Below are 7,854 nucleotides of genomic sequence, written 5' to 3' on the forward strand. Positions count from 1 at the left end.
CTAAGCTGAAGCGCGTTAACAATGCATAGTTTCATTCAGCTCTTTTTCTCCTGTTAGCTGAAAGAGAGATGTCTTCTCCCCTAATTGCAGAGGATCTCTTCAGCTTTGCAATTTCTGTATTGAAAGCTTGTTTAGGGGAAGGCATGGGGATATACATAAATATGAGAATGCACTGACAGGGGAGATAATTGCTCTTTCCCTCCAAGCACGGCAGAGCACTCCTAAACAGCTTTGCACAGGCAAGTTTCTGCACGAGGCTCAGCAGCCATGGGCTCCCTTCCTCCATCCCAGCCAGATGGTTTCCCTCTGCCAACAGCAGCCCAGCTCAGATGGGCGCTCTGGGGCCAGATCTGGCTGTTCCCAGCCGCACTCTGCCCAGGCAGCTCCCGTGTGGGATCTTCAGTCGAGTGGAACAGGGATGCACTGCTGAGGGCAGAGCTTGCCCCTTGCACAGGCACCACCACTGCGTGCTTCCCACAGGGAAGGAATCACTTTGGGGAGATTCCCCCTCTCCCTTGTGAGAAGATGGGTCTCGTCGCAAATATTTTCAGGTTTTAAATTTTTTTCTCCCTCTGTTCTGATTCGGAACAAAACGGACATCTTTTTGTTGCTTTGGGAGCATTGACTTGATTGAGGGGGAATCTACCTTCCCAAATGTCAGGGGGAGCAGCCTGGTCATCTCCAAGCAGCCCCAAACTGTGCATGGCCACCTTCCCTGCGGCACGTCTGCGATGCCCCCCGTGCTCGCAGTGTCCTGTGGCAGATGGCTTGCAGCACCAGGAATCCCATCCCTGCCTAAGCCCCAGCATGCTTAAATCTCCCTCAGCATCTTCCCTCGCCTTTTCTCCTCTTCCATGAATGTCTGTGCTTCCCAGCACTGGCCGAGCACATCCAGCACTCAGGCCACCCCACCGCATGGACACGCAGACTCGCCATTGCTCACCTCTCTCCTTCTGCCAGGAACACACTGCAAAACCACCCATCCCTCCTGCAGAAAGCTGGCCCCGTTGTCTTCCACAAAACCTCTGCGTCTCTCCTATCGAACCCTCAAAATGACATTTTCAGGAGGAATTTGGAGCATCCCTCAGGGTGGATTAAGCCGATCAGAGCTGGGTTGTGGATTGTCTTTCTGCATGCTGTGTTTCGAAGATGCACTCTTTGCAACATCAAAGCCTCTCCACCCAAAACTGAAAGGAGAGCACAGCACTAGGTATATAAAATACAAAATGTAACATTAAAAAATACATATTTCATATATAGTGTGTCTGTATAAACAAAAATTATATAGATTATATGAATCTATACACACTTGTAGAGCATTTATATATGAAACATATCGATAGTATATAATAACAAACACAAATCTAAACTTCTATACTATGTTCATATATTTACATTTATAAGGATATATTATGGCTATGCAATGCACTTGAGTCACTGTTTTTTAGCTCAAATAAGACATTTTTCAGACTAACCTTTTCCTGCATGTCTGAGAAGAGAAGCCTGTGCCCAGAGGTGGATGCTTGTGGTTCACGTACCATGGAAGGGGATGGAGAGGGGGTTTCGGAGGAGCTTCGACATGATGGGTGGGGTGACCTTTAGCAAGTGCAGGCCCAGGGCTTTGCTTTAGATCGTGTCCCTTATGTAAGGGGAGACGGTGCTTCCTCAGCTCATCCCACTTGCTGGTGCCTGAAGCTGTCCCTCTGTAGGTTAGGGTAACCTTGTGGTAGCTCAGATCTAAGACAGGAGGAGGACCATGTCCGGTGGGACAAGGAACTGTGCTCTGCATGATGAACCATCACCCAAAGCAGGTCTCTGTGCCCCAAGCCCTCAAGGGTGGGCTTGGCTGGGCTGCAGGTCACTGGCTCTTGCTGCTTCTGCTTTCTAAGCATGAGGTGCCTCGATGCCGTGTCCCCAGGTCTGAACCCTCTCCAAGTTTCAGCAGCAGCTTGGGCAGGATTTTGAGGTTCACAACTCTGCATTTAGGCTCTGGAGCTGTGGGCTGAGCTAACCACAGCCACTAAATCCTCCTCTGGAGCAGGACCTTGGTGTGGTGCACCCGAAAAGGTACCTGCCACTGCAAAAAAACCACTGGCTGCTATGGGACCCCGAAGGGACCTGGGATCGTGTGCACCATGGCAGCTGGCCAGATGTGGTCACCTGTGTTAAATCAGCAAAAATGCTGAGTCGTGAGAAGCACAAATAAACCCAGGTATCTAAGAAGGGGGTTTACCTTCAGTTTGAGCCTTGAGAGCACAGCCAGCTGTGCTAATCCAGCCTTCCCATCCTAAGGCTTCTAGAGTTAATTCAGGCAGACGAAACCCCTAAATAGAGAGTGAGAGAGGAAAATGTAAGAACCAAAATAGCAGCGTTTTGTAATTTCTGTTTTCTGAAGCATGCAGACACATTAACAAGAATGTCTTAAGTCTGTACTCCTTCCAGAAGAGGAAAGCCACAATCAAATACTAACAGAAGTATCTTATTTTCACTGAATGTTGATTTGCCCACTCCTCATTTTCTCATCTTTATCCCTTGCGAATTTTTAAGTTCATTTTCATATTTTCTGACATTTCTATGCATCATCTGTAACTGAATTTCATAGCAATTAACTCCCCAGGACATATCAATTGTGGAAGGGAAGAGTGAGAAATAAGCTCAGGGCATTCCTGAAGATGGACATTGCACAGCTAATGATTAATCATAATATGCATAATAATAAGGATGGTGATGGCTATGTGAAGAGTAACATATGGCAAATGATAGTGTGGATATTCTTCACTCAGCTTTTTTGCTTTTTCTCTTGATACTCCTTTTGCTTCTTGGAATGTCAATATTGAGAAAGAATTAACTAACAGATTAAATTACAAATCCATCAGTGCAAAAGTATTCTGTTCCTGCAATTAGGATGTAAAAAAGACACAAATAACTTCCTGGCTAGTTATTTTAAAATATTTAAAATAAAATAGTAAATAGGCATTAGATCAAACACTCCAGTACTGATTGATTGATGTTAGCTTATCCAGGCTCAAAGAGATTTTTCTTCCTCGGACGAAATGAGCACTGCGATGTGGCGTTGCAGAAGCGGGGCCTGACTACGGTTTCTTTGGCACAACTGATGCTACCTGAGTTCAGCTTTCAGCTTCCCGAATTACTTGCGCAATCCCAGCTCCCATAAGGGATTAACCTGCTGCTCCATGTCCCAACATTTTGCTCGGGGCCAGCTGGCTCTTGGTGTGAAAGCCACAGCCCTACATACTGCAGCGATGCTCCTCGTACCTGCACAAATCCGCTGGAGCTCACCCAACCCGGCATCTTGCGTCCTGGCGTGACCCAGCACATCAGCTCAGAGTGTCCATGTTTTCCCGTAAGACTTGAGCTCTCCCCATCGTCGTCTCCCTTTGCAGCAGGCCACTGCAGCGCCCTTTGGGGACAGGTGTGTGGCACCTCGCAGCCAACATAACACATCACAGCCCACCGTGTTGGCCCAAAACTGGCCACCCCAGAGGGTTGGCCCTCATCCCCGGCACGCTGGAGAGGACAGACAGCACTGTAAATCCTTGGGGTGGAGATGCCCAGCTCTGGGGCAATGCTCTATTGCATCCAAATAACTGTGAATGGGAGGGGATGGGGGGACTGGTCATGGGAACAAGCAGGGCAGTGTGGGGCGGTGGCTGCCACCCCACCAAACACTGGGTGACCCCTGTAAGCATCAGTCAGGCAGTAGTTGCTCCAGGCTCTCTGCGATGGCAGAGGCTACAGAGACACCCCTCCAGCTTAAACCAGACTCGCCTTCTTCAGCACAAGCCTAATGGGGATGTAAGCAGTTAAATCCCCGTGACTTTCTCAGACAGAGCATGATTTTACACAGCCCTGCCCTCTCCTCCTCCTTTCTACCCCACAGCCTTAAGATCATACAGTTTTCTTTTATTTCAACTTGGGTTTATTCAAAAGAAAAACAATTACTCTCTAGCCATTTTAAACAATCATCAAATAACCTGCTGTGTCCAGGCAGAGAGGAAAAATGCGGGGGAAAAAATACCCTGCCCTCCCCTGCCAAGTTACCTTCCAAAGCAATATCTGCTCCTCCAGCCGATTACAGGTGTCAGGTTGCCTCAGGATCCCTTGGTGATTTTATAGGATGATCCATCAAAGAAACATATTACACAACTCTGAGCTCATGGGTTTATCCGGGAGGCTGCCAGATACGTGCACGCAGAGATACAGCCCGGGCCATTGCCCCCCTTCGCCCAGTGGGGTGACTTTGCTGGAGACCTGGGATGGGCTTCGTGGTCCACGTCCTGCCTGGAGACCTGCACAGCTGGAGTCTCTGCCTGGGCAGAGGTCCCGGCGCTCATGGGGGGAAAACTTCAGAGGAGTAGGTAATGCTTTTTAGGGCAGCATCTGAGGAAGGATGTTAATCCATGGGGCAGCATGGAAACATGGAAAAGGTCCTTTTCTCTTGGGTAAGCTGCAAGTTCTCAGCTTACTGAAGATAAGAGATAGCATACAGTTACCAAAATGTGGTAAAACTGTGATTTTTGTATAACTTCATTTTTGTCACCCAGAAGAGGCACAAAAATACAGCAGCTTTTCCCCGCTTTCTTTCCCAGACACATTGATGTTTGCTGTGCACCAGAAAAAACCCTTCTGCTTCAGTGTCTTCCTTGTAAGCTCACCTAAAATCTGATGTCGTCAGCAGTTTGCCATGTCCATCACCGGGAGACACTCCATACACTGAAACAGTCATGCTGTTGCGAAACTGCCTTGGCGTATAATTCAACAAGTGTTGCCGCTCATTTAACCTTTTCATCCTGCGTTGCGCCACGAGCCGTGAATGATTTTAAGAGGGTGACTCGCATTCCTCAGCAATTTCCAAGGACACTGTCTTCTTTTTAAAATAATTAATACGTGATTCATGGCCAATAATTTCATTGTTTATATCTACTTCTCTGCTGGGTCAAGGATATTTTAAAAGTCTTTGGCCCCAGAGTATGTGCGTCTGTGTTAAGAGGCTGAAGGTGATGGGAACAGCCCATACCACCCATGCTTGTTGCTCAGGCAGGCTGGTGTGTAGTGGCTAAAGGAGACAATTTAATCCTTAATTTTCCTACTTTTCCTCCAGTTTGAATCAATACCAAAAGCAGAGAGGATGCTCTTGTGATTTGGCTTAAAACTGTTTCCGATCTGGGTAAGCTGAGTCGAGATCAGGCATTTTTATGGCATAGCGTGTAGTTTCTTACATATAACCCTGTCATTTCAAGGACAGATTGGAGAAAGGAAGGGAAGGCAAGGGAAAAGCAGCGACAAAGCCATTCCTGTGTTTCCTGGGGAAACCTGCTGTGGGGGCCCATCAGAGTGGTCCAAAAAAAACCCACGCCAGCCAAACTCTTCATGAAGGAACCCAAGTGCAACAAAACGGGCCACCAGTGCCCTTTACAGGACTTGTGCCTGCTAAATCATAGACAGGGCTGGCACCTCGGGAAGTCACTGCTGTAACAGGCTGGTTGGGACCTATGCTTGTGACAGTTATCCAGGTTGCTGCTGGTGTTTCCCATGCCCATCACCGTGGCATCTTTCATCACTGTGACTGGTCTTTGCAGAGTTCTCCTGCTGATCTGCCAGAAATGCAGCTTGGGCAGCAATTAGAAGAGCTGATGGAAGGCATCTGCCCTCTAATTCATTCCATCTCTTGGCATCCTTTTGGGGAATGAACTGAAATGTAGATGCTAAATAATACTCACTATGAGGAATTTATTGCTATTTTAATGCTCTAAGTAACTTCCGAAAGCTACAGCTCCAAATAACATGTGTATATTGGTCAAATATATCTAAGACGTGAAGTTTTAACAGCTGCATTCATCTTCCTGAATTGCATTTCTACTAGATTTACAAAATGCATTCGTATTTCACTCTCTCCCTACCAATATGGGTTTCTAATGATCTGCACAGAAATCTTATAATTTCTGCCTTAACTGTTAAATGTAAAAGTTAAATATAAAGGGAAGGTGAACAGTGAGTGGCCTTCTTCCCGCCTCATAATCTGCAAGGATTTCCTCTCCAGCTTCAGGACCCCAGTGTATATTCCCAGTGCTTGACACCACTCAAAAATGTGACTGTAATTATTAGCAAACCACCACTAGCACCTAGCGAGACTCCAGACAAAACCCCAAACATGCTAGCTATCAAATCAGATGTTTACATCTAACTGCATCTCAGTCTTCTGAGCCTCTGTAGTAAGCAGAGATGTTTATTCTGGCACTTTCCCCATAGCAACCTACGAGGTTTCAGATATAACAGCCATCAGTCAATGCAGGTTGAGCATATTTGGAGCAGAGAGACCCCCTGCACTGCTGTCATGGCTGTAAGCTTAAATTAAAAAGCACAGTTATCTTTTGTAGCCTGGAGCACTGTTATCTCTTCAAATACAAGGAAGCCCTATTCCTTTTACACTGACAGAGAAATGCCAGGGATTCACCAAGTATGCTCTATACAACATCTTTAAAAAAAAAAAAAAATCTGTGGCACTGAAATAATTATCTGAACTCTCACTTATTACCTGGAAGGACAGAAATCTGGCAGGAATTTTGTCAGAGTCGGTGCTGATTTTCTGCCAGGGAAGGAATTCCCCGTAGCCAGGAGGGCGGCTTTCAGTTTCTCTTCCACTTGGCCTCCCTCTTGTTTTAATACCAGCTTGCTGAGTGCTGACAAGGGACGTGGCAATGTGCAGAGCAGAGGGGGATGGCAGCTCAGCATTTCATAAAGTGAGCAGCGCTCCTGCCGAGGGACAAGAGGGAGCGCGTGGGTCTGCCAAGGGGCTCTCTGAACGGGACCCACCCAGGAGTCCCTCCAAACGGGGCCCCTGTCACTATCGTTTTTCAAAGTGGATGAAGAAGTCTTGCAGGGTTTTGGGGTTTACCGCTGTTGTTTTTCCTCCCTGCTTGTATTTACTTTGGCAGCAGGAGAAATACCAAGTTGCGTTGCTGCAGGTTTGCTGGAGGGCTTCTGGGAGGCCCCGGTGGTCTTTCACTTAGTAGCTGGCTGAGGGCAGGAACAACAGCCTGGGAAAAGAAAAAAAACCAAAACAACTCTCTCCCTCCCCTTTTCTCCTTTCCCCCTGGATCAGTTCTCTGACCTGGCTCACCACCAGCCTGCCAACCGCCTGTACTGGCTCGTGGCGGGGGCCCTTGGGGAGTAGAACCAGCCCTCGCAGCTGGGCTGGCAGGGGGCATGCCTCCCCAAAAGGCAGCACCCCTCTCCTCACCTAAATAAATGGGTGTAAAAATATCAATTTCAGCTAAATTTTAGTAGCCACACCGGGCTGGCTGACACCCAGTTCAACTCAGCCAGATTTTACATCAACTGTGTTGAATCATCATAAAACTATCTGCAAACAAATGCTTACAAAAAGCTCCCTCCCCTCTCAATTACTCCACACTCACATTTTTTATTCGTGTTATGTTGTCATCGTCACGCTTTGGCTTAGATAGAGTATTGCCAACTCTCATGCTGTTTGAGGTTGTACTTTAAATCCATTGCAGCTTGAGACATGCAGTGAAGTAGGAACTACAATGCTCCTTATTAGTTTTCTTTTGTCCTTTTTTTCCTTCTTTTCTTTCTTTCCTTCTTTCCTTCCTGCATCTCCTCTCCTCTCCTCTCCTCTCTTCTCCTCCCCTCTCCTCCCCTCCCCTCCCCTCCCCTCTCCTCTTGCCTTGCTTTGCCTAATATTTTCCTGCCTTTTCTTGCCTCTGCCTGCTTTTTCTTTTTCTTTTGTCTTCCCTTGCCTTGCCATCCCCTTGCCTTGCATTGCTTTGCCTTGCCTTCCCTTGCCTTGCCTTTTTCTTGTCTTGCCTTGCC

This window comes from Gavia stellata, chromosome 1, assembly GCF_030936135.1.
Source record: "Gavia stellata isolate bGavSte3 chromosome 1, bGavSte3.hap2, whole genome shotgun sequence".
NCBI lineage: Eukaryota > Metazoa > Chordata > Aves > Gaviiformes > Gaviidae > Gavia > Gavia stellata.